General features: G+C 41.1%; 1 pseudogene; it reads right to left on the reverse strand.

The window, feature by feature from the left end:
- The window catches only part of LOC104240458 (myricetin 7/4'-O-methyltransferase 2-like), a 53,352-nt pseudogene that overhangs the window by 1,048 nt on the left and 39,834 nt on the right, over positions 1-12,470 (reverse strand).

The raw sequence follows: 12,470 nt of genomic DNA on the forward strand, positions 1-12,470 counted from the left end.
CATCTTCTGGATGTGTGAGTTCTTAACCGGCCAACACTCGGTCCCATACAACATGGCAGGCCTAACTACCGCTCTATAAAACTTATCTTTTAGTAACGTTGACACTTTCTTGTCACACAGGACTCCCGAAGCTAATCTCCACTTCATCCACCCCACCCCTATACGGTGTGTGACATCCTCGTCGATCTTCCCGATCCCCTGAATAACTGACCCAAGGTACTTGAAACTACTCCTCTTAGGAATGACTTAAGAGTCAAGCCTCACTTCCACTCTCGTTTCCGTCGGCTCGGCCCCAAATTTGCACTCGAGGTATTCCGTCTTCGTCCTGCTCAACCTGAAGCCTTTATACTCAGGGGCTTGTCTCCAAACCTCTAGCCTCTCGTTGACGCCGCCTCGTGTCTCATCAATTAGAACTATGTCATCAGCAAATAGCATGCACCATGACACATCTCCTTGAATATGATGAGTTAGTGCATCCATCACCAGGGCAAATAGGAAAGGGCTGAACGCAGACCCTTGGTGTAACCCCGTAACAACCGGAAAGTGCTCGGAGTCGCCTCCTACTGTCCTAACCCGAGTCTTAGCTCCATCATACTTATCTTTAATAACCCTAATGTAGGCCGCCGTGACCCCTTTAACCTCTAAGCAGCTCCATAAGACCTCCCTAGGAACTCTGTCGTACGCTTTCTCTAGATCAATAAACATCATGTGGAGATCCTTCTTCTTATCCCTGTATTGTTCCACCATCCTTCTAATAAGGTGGATAATTTCTGTGGTAGATCGCCCCGGCATGAACCCGAACTGGTTGTCTGAAATAGACACCGTCTTTCGCACTCTCATTTCTACCACTCTCTCCCAGACTTTCATGGTATGACTCAGTAATTTGATACCCCTATAGTTGTTCCAGCTCTGGATATCGCCTTTGTTTTTATACAATGGAACCATTGTACTCCACCTCCACTCTTCAGACATCCTATTAGTCTTGAATATAACATTAAATAACCCAGTAAGCCATTCTAAGCCTGCTCTTCCCACACACCTCTAAAGTTCAACCGGAATTTCGTCTGGCCTGGTAGCTCTGCCCTTTCTCATCTTATGCATTGCCTCCATGACCTCATCAACCTCAATGTCCCTACAATAACTTAATTCATGGGGACTGTCGACATTCCTCAATTCACCTAGTAAAATATCTTGATCCCCTTCTTCATTTAGGAGTTTATGAAAGTAGGTCTGCCATTTCCTCTTAATCTGGTCATCCCCCATCAAAACTTTGCCGTCATCATCTTTTATGCACCTCACTTGGTCCAGATCCCGAGCCGTCCTCTCTCTCATCTTATCAATTCGGAATAACTTCTTCTCCCCGCCTTTGTTCCCTAGTTCCTCATACAGACGAGCAAAAGCTGCCGTCCTAGCCTCCGTCACTGCCATCTTCGCCTCCTTCCTAGCTACCTTATACCTCTCATTGTTCGCTCTCTTCTCCTCCTCACCAGTGCTCCCTACTAACCGTAGGTAAGCCGCCTTATTTGCTTCCACTTTACCTTGGACAACTACATTCCACCACCAGTCTCCTTTGTGGCCACCGGTGCGGCCCGAAGATGTCCCTAACACCTCTCTCGCCGCCTTCCTTATACAGTTCGCCGTCGTCGACCACATAGTGTTTGCGTCCCTACTACTTCTCCAAGCTCCCATTGCCGATAACCTTCCTTCCAAATCCTAAGCTTTATCCTTAGTTAAAGCGCCCCACCTAATCCTCGGGCGTCCTCGTATTGACCTCTTCTTCCTCTTTATCCTAATACCAATGTCCATCACCAAAAGCCTATGCTGCGTCACAAGGGTCTCTCCTGGGATAACTTTGCAGTCCTCGCACAACCTTCTGTCGCATCTCCTGAGGATGAGATAGTCAATCTGAGTCTTCGCCACCGAACTTTGGTAAGTAACCAAGTGCTCTTCCCGCTTCGGAAAACATGAGTTCGCAATCACTAGATCGAATGCCTTGGCAAAGTCCAACAGCAAAGTGCCCCCTTCGTTCCGCTCCCCGAAACCAAAGCCTCCATGCACCTCAGTATAACCACCTGTCGACGACCCAATATGACCATTGAAATCTCCTCCTATGAATAACCTCTCGGAAGGCGGAATACTATGAACGACGTCATCCAACCTCTCCCAAAAGCGCCTTTTAATCTCCTCATCCAAGCCCGCTTGTGGCGCGTACGCACTAATGAACCTATACCCATCCGCACTAATGCGCGTACACATTTTTCGCCCTCGATCCAACCCACCTAGTCTCCTGGACACATGCTATATTAATCTTCCTCTTCTGAAAGATCTTTGTCAACTCTATAGACTTACTCGTTAGTGAACCTATGTTCCATGACCCGATTCTCAACTTATAGGCTCCCTTGCCCCCTTTACCTCCCCTACCTCTCGTCTCACCCCCCTAACCCCGACCCCACACTCTGCCCCACCCGAGGACATGCCCTTAATCTATCATCCCAAACTGCAGCCACTACACCTACGACAATCTAAAGAAGACTCGCTATATATCAGTAATTATACATAGTGGCGGATCCAAAATTTTAAAGTTATGGGTGCTCGCCGATAAAAAATTCAAATGAAAAGGAAAAAGGAGTTTAGTTGTGGGTTCTCACTCAATATTTATCTAAATATTTTTATAATTGCCTACAAGTGTCCATGTAAATTCGCCACTGATTATACAACAACAATCAACAACGTAACAATCAAGTGGATTCCTACAAGTGCGGTCTGAGGAGGGTAGGATTTACACAATCTTACCCTTACCTTGGGAGAGCGGAAAGACCATTTATGATATACGCTGATCAGCTAAAGTAAGATAAGTAATTATAGTATAGGAATATTTCCGATTAAATTTTACAGTAACATCTCAAGGGAATATTGTTGCTAACTATATTCACAACGATTTCACTTATAAGGGGGTAAAGTTACTCTTTATAACAACTAAGTCACAGAATTAGTGGTTTTTTTGGGGGGGATTATGTTAGAGTGATTGATCATTACCCACTTTAATAATAAAGTCATTAAACTTTAATTAATAGGGTAATATTTTCTGTGACTTTGCTATCGTGGTGACTATAACTTCTGACGAGGCGAGGCGTAAGCCCTAAGACATGGGGCGTAAGTCCCACAAATCTTTAAATTTTACTAAATTTAAAATTTTTAAAATAATATAAAATAAAAAATAATTATAAAAATTACATTAAATTCACAAAATTATAACAAATAATCTATTTAAAATATTTACAAAGTATAATTCAACTATGAATAATACGAAAAGTATGACATATATCATAATATGCAAATTAGCTGCAACGTCATTACAACTCAAACATCAAAAGTAGTGTATTCGATACGAAATCTTATATGTATCTCTTAATGAGTAATGAATCTTGAAAGAATTTCGATATTATAATTTGATAGTTTTCTTAAAATACTCCTTTTATTTAATATGCTTTAATTTTTATTTGAAAGAGAATTAATATAAAAACATAATTCACAATTTCAATATGATTCTCTAGCATCATTTTTTAAATTTCAATAAGTTAATAAAGTGATACATAATTCACCATACAATACCATGATAACTAATTATTTGTAAATAGTTACTAGCTAATACTGAGCTATTAAATTAATAAGTATTGTATCTCGTAAATGTAGTGTGACGACCCGACCAGTCGTCTCATGAATTATCGCTCTGTTTCCCCCATTTCTGCTTCTTTATGCTTTGTCTATCCGAGTTATGTGATATCGGGTCGATCGAATCGAGTTTGGAAAGGATTTGGTCATTAAGGTTTGAGACACTTAGTCTCTTTAGAGTGAGTTTAGGTTGAAAAAGTCAACTAGATATTGACTTGTATGTTAGAGGGATCGGATGTGAGTTCCGATGGTTCGGTTAGTTTCGGGAGGTGATTTGGGACTTAGGAGCGTGATCAGAATGAGTTTTGGAGGTTCGGAGTAGATTTATGCTTGAATTGGCGAAATCGGATTTTTGGCGATTTCCGGCTGATAGGTGAGATTTTGATATAGGGGTCGGAATGGAATTCTCAGAGTTGCAAAAGTTCCGTTGTGTCATTTGGGACGTGTGCAAAATTTCAGGTCATTCAGACGTGGTTTGGTCGGTTATTGATCAAAAGTGGAATTTACAAGTTTTTGGAAACTTAGGCTTGAATCCGATGTGTTTTGGTCGATTTGATGTTATTTGAGGTATTTTGAAGATTGGTACAAGTTTGAATAAGGTTTTGGGATATGTTGGTGCCTTTGGTTGAGGTCCAGGGAGCCTCGGGTGGTCAATCGGGCCATTCCATGAAGTTGGAACCTGCAGAAAATTGCAGGTCAGTGCTGTAGAAAAATGACCTTCGCGTTCGCGAAGGGTTAGTTAAGGAAGCTGGAAATTTAGCCTTCGCGTTTGCGAGGGAGGCTCCGCGTTCGCAAAGGGCCGGGCAGCTGTGCATCGCGTTCGGGGGTGTTGTCACGTTCGCATAGAAGGAATGAGAAGCTGAGCTTCAGGGGAGAATTTGTTCATCGCGTTCGCAAGAGGCGGAATACGATCGCGAAGGTTGGTCTGAGCAAAACATCGCGTTCGTGATGGGGAGGTCGCGATCGCAAAAGAGAAAAAATTGGTCAAGTTAATTTGTGCTTCGCGAACGCGAGGCTTTGACCGCGTTCGCGAAGAAGGATTTTAGGCCTAGGCAGAAGGTTTAAAAGGTCGTCTTGTCCGCGAATGTGGGGTTTATTTCTTCCATTGTTGGTCGTTTTTAGAGCTATTTGAAGGAGATTGAAGAGTGATTCAAGGGGAATCACTTGGAGGTAAGAATTTTGGACTTAAAACTTGATTCTATTGTGAAATCTACCTAATAAATCATAGAATCTAAGCCTAAAATTGAGGAATTAGGGCTTGAGATTAAGAGACTTTAAAATGAGAATTTGAGGGACCATTTGGACTCCGATTTCAGTATTCTTGGTATGTATGGACTAATGGGAGGATAAGGATTCTGTTGATGTGAATTTTTTCGAGACGTGGGCCCGGGGGGCAGGTTTGGCCAATTTCGGGATTTTTGGCATTATTTGATTATTTTTGCTTGGGCTTCGTTCCCTTAGCATATTTTGACGTTGTGATTCTGATTTTGGATAGATTCAACGCGAGTGGAGCCCGATTCGAGAGGTGAAGGCATCGCGGAGTAGTATTTACACCGGTTTGAGGTAAGTAACCATTATAAATCTGGAACCGAGGGTACAAAACCCCGGTATTTGACTTGTTTTGATAAATGCGGTGACGCACATGCTAGGTGATGAGTGTGTGGGCGTGTGATAGTAGGCTATATAGTTGATATTTACACCTTAATATGACCATACTTTATTGTTGTTTTATAGATAAATTTCCAATAAAATGCTCTAAATAGTGTTCTTTTGTTTAGCAGGGAATATTATATGAGAAGAAGCAACATGGAGTGTTTTGGAGGCAATAATGTGAAGAAAAACGCCCACTCGAGAAGTACCCGAACACAAAGAAGCATAAATGGTCTAGGCAAGAAGGCCACCGCAACCGCGGTGGCACCGTGGCGAACCGTGACAGATTAATGAAGGGAGATAGAAAGCTCAGCGTTTACCGCGGTCGACCGCGGTGAACTGTTCACTCCGCTGGAAGTTGTGGACCAAAGTGTAATTTAGGGAAAACTTTTGTAAAACCCTTATAAGCTTTAGAAACTTGCCCAACTGAAGGAGGAAGCTAATTTTTGACTACTTTTGGAGGAAGAGCAAGTGTGAGAAGATCAACCAAACATTAGAGTTTTTCTATCTCCTTTTAGTTCTTGCAATTTTATATTATGAATAATTTAGTAGTTCTATCTTATTTTGGTATGAGTAGCTAAACACTTATCTAGGGTTGATGGAACCAATTGTTGGTTGAAGTCTTGACTCAAGTTGTTATAATCGAGCCGGATTTACGATATGATTGTTCAACTATGTTTTGTATGGTGATTAATTGAATGGGCCCTTGATTAATTGTGTCTAATTACCTTATATTGCTTGAGAAAGAATATTACGTTAGATAGCTGTTGAACAACACCACTTTTGGGTAATTGAAGAGATTCATTACTTGAACTTAAAAGTAGGTTTAGAGATAACAAAACTTTGGTGGGATAATTTAGAGTTTCATAACCACAGTCAGCTAGAGTAGTTCGAGAGAATGCTCTAGTAAATTATTGTAGTTGATCGAGAGATAATTACGATAGCCCATAACTCTTAATCCTCATAGAGTATTACGACGAGATTATAGCGGAAGAGTCAAGACCTAAACTAGCAATTGGGGAAATCACTGCCCTAGATCTTTTTACCATTGAATTATCTTTGTTTTAGCTTATTGTTATTTTTAATAGTAGTGAAGTAGTTAAATAAAAGAACCCAGTCTTTATTGATCAAAAATCTTGCATCTAGAAATTGATTGAGTTGATAATAACATTGTCGAAAAGTGTAATAGATAAGTTAGTTCCTTGAGGATTTGATTCCGGACTTAAAACCGGATTATATTTGCAGCGACCGCTTTGTCTTTTAAAAGGCATAGTTGGGCGTTATCAAATTTTGGCGCCGTTGCCGAGGAACTAACGGTGTTACTTATTATAACTTAGAAGTAGTGTTAAAAATTATTAGTTCAAATCAAATTTCAAAGGTGTTAAAAAAATTTCATTGAAATTCTAACGTTTGAACTCTTGTGGAATTCAGGTGTATGCCTAGAAATTCTTCGAGGACTGGAGAACTGCTTGAAGGAATTTCAAACCCCGAGAAAACATTTAGGGCATTAAACCGTGCTAATAGGAGGATCCAACAATCACAACAACCACATCAGCTTGACTTTGACATGGGTGACGTAGAGAACATCAACGGAAACATCAGGGATGAGCAAGCTGACCCAAATGTTAGAGTGGTGGCACCTCTTCTGCCAGAAGCTGCACTTTATGATTGGGCTCAATGATAATAGGCGAAATCTAGGTGATTTAGCTATTGTTTATGCTTCTGCTTGATTATATTCCGATGTCATATTATTGTTAATTGATGGAAAAACAGGCTCTAATTGTGATATGTATACCTTGCAGGATGAGAAGCCTAAATGATGCTTTCAAGAGGATATTGGGATGATTTATGAGCAAGAACAACCCCTAGGAGTCGAGTGTGCGCAAGGACTAGACGGACAAAAATGGACAAAATCAAGCTTCAGAGGCGCGCGAGGTATCGCACGAACTACAAAGTTCACGCAGTAGTTCGCGCGTATAAGGAACAGAGGCAGAATACTGTGCGAAGTAGTGCGCGAACTTTGTAGTTCGCACAATAGTTCGTGCACTACCGATCCGGAGAAATGTTATTTAGGGGTAAAATTGGAATTCCTTCTTAATCCCACTCAATTTACATAAAGCAACAACTCCATTATTGTGAAGATCAGATTAGGAGAGGAAGTAATAATTTTAGAGAGAGAAAGTGAAGAGAGACTCAATCTTGAAGTGAAGAAAAGAATAGGATTACAATCTTGAAGCAAGAACTTAAAGAGTTTTTCTAAACTTTCTTCTTGTATTTACTTATATTATGTTTAAGACTTTTATTGTTGATATTTGTATAATTACGAGTAGCTAAAAACTCAAGTATTCTGGGGTTATGGGTGTTAGATGATTATGTTGTTTGAAGCTTAAATTGATGATCTTAAATTTATCATTATGGGTTGTTTATTTGATTTTGCTATTAATTATTTTACTGCGTAGCTAACAGTGAAATACTATTTACGAATCTTGAGTTAAACTTGAAAAAGGAAATTCTTGATTGCATATAGAATCAAATAGAGCAACATCCGGATCCTGGGCATCGGGTGAAAGATTCGCAATTAAGATAGAACTATACTTAATTGCCTTGCTTGGTTGAGAAATAGGATTTGTAAATGCATTTGAGTTAATATTAATACCATAGAAATATAGGTATTAATTTAACTTGAATAGGCGCATAAGAAATTGACAGATTCTTATGGGTATTATTAACCCTATAATCAATAACCTAGATAATTCAATAAATTATCTTTAAGCTAAAAGCGTAGCATGATCTCTAGTAAGCCCATGACCCCGGAATATCTCTCTTATTAATTATTAAAAGAAAATTGTATAAGTTGTGTAGTAACTTTGTGTAGTATTATTGTTAAATTACCAGTTAAGTTTTAAGTTGGTTATTTATGCATTTTGTAAAGAATTAGCTTAAATCGATAATTGTTTGAGTTTTGCATAAGTTGATAAGTTAATCACAAGTCCTTGTGGGAACGATACTTTACTTATTACTATATTACTTGTCGATCGTGTACACTTGCGTGAGTGTTTAGGTCGCAACACTCAACCCACAACTGACAACCTGTCAACTGCCATAGTTGTACCCGCAATACAAGCGGAGACATTCCAGATCACCACCAACATACTGCATCTCCTGCAAAATAAGGGATTGTTCTCCAGGTCACACATTGAAGACCCTCAGCAACATTTGAAAAATTTTCTATCAATTTGTGTGACTCAAAGGCAGCCAAATATGACCCCAGAAGCTATCAAGTTATTACTGTTCCCGTTCTCTGTGACTAGGGAAGCTTTGACTTGGCTAAATTCACTCCCAATCAATTCCATTGTCACATGGGAGGAATTAGTAAAGCAGTTTTTGAATAAGTTCTACCCACCCAACAAGACTGCAAGGCAGATTGATGAGATATTGCAGTACAAGCAGCAACCGACTGAGACCTTGCAAGAAACTTGGGAAATATTTAAAGGGATGCTGGTGAAGTGTCCTCACCATGGCATTCCAGACCAGATGCTTGGCCAGAGATTCTACATGGGATTAGCTGACAATCTAAAAGCTAATGTGGATGCTTCAGCTGGAGGTGCATTTTTGAGTAAGACATTCACCGAGTGCAAGGTCCTTCTTGACAAGATGTCCCAGAATTTGGGATGGATGACTAGAGGTACAACACTGTCACCCATAGTGCATTCAGTTCCCCTTGACCCAAATAATTCGCAGGCGGAGAACATGGCCACACTTCTAACCCATATGAGTATTTTTACAAAGAAGATAGATGATATGGGTACTAAACAGGTGAATATTTTTGACACGACAAATGAAGGACTGTGTACACCCTGTGTTAATCAGTCATATGTGTGTTCATGGAGCAGATAAGGTGAAAATCAAGGGGCAAGGGAAGATATGAATTATGTTAACAACTTTGGGGGTCAGAGACAAGGAGGACAACAATGGAGACCAACCCCAAATCAGCAATACAGACCCAACATGCCTCAACCTGGGGGCATGCAAGCTCAAGGCCAAATGGTGCCATACCACCCGAGACAACAAGGCTACCCACAACAGAACCAACAACATTTAACATATCAGCCACCTCCTCAGCAGCAAGATAACAACATGGTAGAGATCGGGAGGATGCTCCAACAACTCATTGGGACAAACGGTAAGATGCAAGAAAAGTTAGCAGTACATGATTCAGCTATAAAGAACATCGAAACTCAGTTGGGGCAGTTGTCTATGGCTTTAAATAATCGCCCCCAGGGAATATTGCCAGCGGATACAAATATTAACCCCAAGGAGCAAAACCTGAATCAGCTAATGGCAGTAAGTCTTCGGAATGAGAGAGATTTAGACAAAGAGTAGGAGGTTGCACAAGCCAGCAAGGAGACTATACCAGCCACGCCAATTCCACTAGAGGTAGATGAACCAACAAATCTGACTGAAGTGGTAGTTGAACAGGGTCAAGTTGAAAAGGGTAAGGCTAAGGTAAATGAACAAGCTACAGAACAGGTGGTGCCTCATGTGCCATAGAACCCCAACAAAGAGAATCCAGCAACCAGTGCACAAAGGGTGATAACTGTACTATTCCCTCAGAGATTGGTAAAACAAAAGAAGGAAGATCAATACAAGAAATTCATGGAGATGCTGCGTCAAATTCAGTTGAATATTCCTTTGATAGATGCCTTGAGGGAGAATCCAGGTTATGCAAAAATGATGAAAGACCTAATGTCACGGAAGTTTGATTTTTAGGTTCTATCCACAGTAACTCTGACGCAGACCTGCAGCGCGGTAGTGACCAAACCGATGGCTCAAAAGATGTCCGACCCAAGTAGCTTCACTATTCTGTGCACGATTGGGAGTTACGCCTTTGCAAAGGCATTATGTGATTTGGAAGCCAGTATAAATTTGATGCCTTTGGCTGTATATACCAAACTGAGCATTGGCAGAGCTAGACCGACTTTGATGCTGCTGCAGCTGGCTGACCGCACGGTAAAAAGACATATGGGGATTCTTGATGATGTATTAGTGCAAGTGGAGAAATTTGTGTTCCCTGCAGACTTTGTTATTCTAGATTGTCAGGTAGATGAGGAGATACCTATCATTTTAGGTACGCCAATTTTGGCCACTGGGAGAGCTCTGATCAATTGTGAGACTGGGGAATTAAAAATGAGACTGAATGATGAAGAAGTCATTCAATGTTCAGCAATCTATGAGGAGACCCAGTAAATATGCGAATTGCTCTCTAGTGGAGGCAGTGGATGTGATCCTTCAAGAAGATGATGTGGCCCTGACTGCTAAAGATCCATTGGAGGCATGTCTGATTAATTTAGAAGAAATGGATAGTAAAGGGTTGGCTGAGTAGGTCATGGCACTTGAAGGCCCAGGATTCTGGAAAAGGGAACCTCAGTTCGAGTCCCTTGAGTTAGAAAAAAGGGCTACACCTCCAACAAAACCATCGGTAGAGGAACCACCCAAGTTGGAGCTGAAGCCACTCCCAGCTCACCTCAGGTATGTTTTCTTAGGCCCCGATTCTACGTTGCCTATTATTATATCATCTGGTTTATTAGATGTGCAGGTAGAACAACTCTTACAGGTACTACAGGAAAGCAAGACTGCCATTGGCTGGACCATGAGAGACATAAAGGGTATCATCCCAGCCTTCTGTATGCACAAGATTCTCTTGGAATAAAGGCACGAACCTTCCAGAGAACATCAACGAAGGTTGAACCCGAACATAAAGGAGGTGGTAAAGAAGGAAGTGATCAAATGGTTAGATGCGGGAATCATCTTCCCCATCTCTGATAGCAATTGGGCCAGTCATGTCCAATGTGTGCCGAAAAAGGGGGGAATGACTATTGTGCAAAACGATAACAATGAGTTGATCTCAACTCGTACAATCACGGGATGGCGAATTTGCATGGATTATCGAAAATTGAACACAGCTACCCGGAAAGACCACTTCCCCTTGCCTTTCATTGACCAAATGTTGGACAGGCTGGCCGGGTGCTCGCACTTTTATTTCTTGGATGGTTATTCGGGGTACAATCAGATATCAATAGCCTCTGAAAAAAGAGAGAAAACATCCTTCACTTGTCCATATGGCATCTTCGCCTTTCGGAGAATGCCTTTTGGGTTTTGCAATGCACCGACAACATTTCAACGGTGCATGTTAGCCATTTTCACAGACATATTGGAGGATATTATGGAGGTCTTTATGGATGATTTCTCCATGGTGGGGTATTCATTCGAGGACTGTCTTCACAACTGAAGAAGAGTGCTTAAAAGATGTGTGGAGACAAATTTAGTGTTGAACTAGGAAAAATGCCATTTTATGGTACAGGAAGGGATAGTCCTGGGACATCGAGTGTCCAGTAAGGGAATTGAGGTCGACCATGCCAAGGTTGACGTGATTGAAAAACTACCATCGCGCACTTTGGTCAATGCGGTGAGAAGTTTCCTTGGGCACGCCGGGTTCTACAGGCAATTCATCAAAGATTTCTCCAAAATTGCTAACCCATTATGCAAATTCCTTGAAAAGGATCACCCATTTGTGTTTTCTTTTGAATGCAGGTTGGCATTTGAGGAACTGAAGAAAAGATTGGTCACTGCACCCATCATTGTTGCACCTAACTGGGAGCAACCATTTGAGCTCATGTGCGACGCCAGTGACTACGCCATAGGAGCAGTCTTGGGGCAGCGACAGGGTAAACTGATGCACCCAATTTATTATGCAAGCAAAACGTTGAGCGGTGCACAACTCAATTACACTGTGACGTAAAAGGAGATGTTGACTGCTGTTTTTGCATTCGATAATTCAGGTCATATTTGATTGGCTCGAAAGTTATTGTTTACACTGACCATGCATCAATTAGATACATGATAGAAAAGAAGGAGTCAAAGCCATGCTTGATTCGCTGGGTTCTTCTGTTACAAGAATTTGATCTGGAAATACGGGACCGGAAAGGGACAGAGAACCAAGTAGCTGACCACTTCTCAAGGTTGGAAGGAGCTGAAAAGAAGGTAGAGGTTGAGGATATAATAGAGACATTCTCGGATGAACAATTACTGGCAATGACAATGGAGGAGGCACCTTGGTATGTTGATATTGCTAATTGTTTAGCAAGTGG

The sequence above is a fragment of the Nicotiana sylvestris genome, chromosome 6 (assembly GCF_000393655.2).
Source record: "Nicotiana sylvestris chromosome 6, ASM39365v2, whole genome shotgun sequence".
NCBI lineage: Eukaryota > Viridiplantae > Streptophyta > Magnoliopsida > Solanales > Solanaceae > Nicotiana > Nicotiana sylvestris.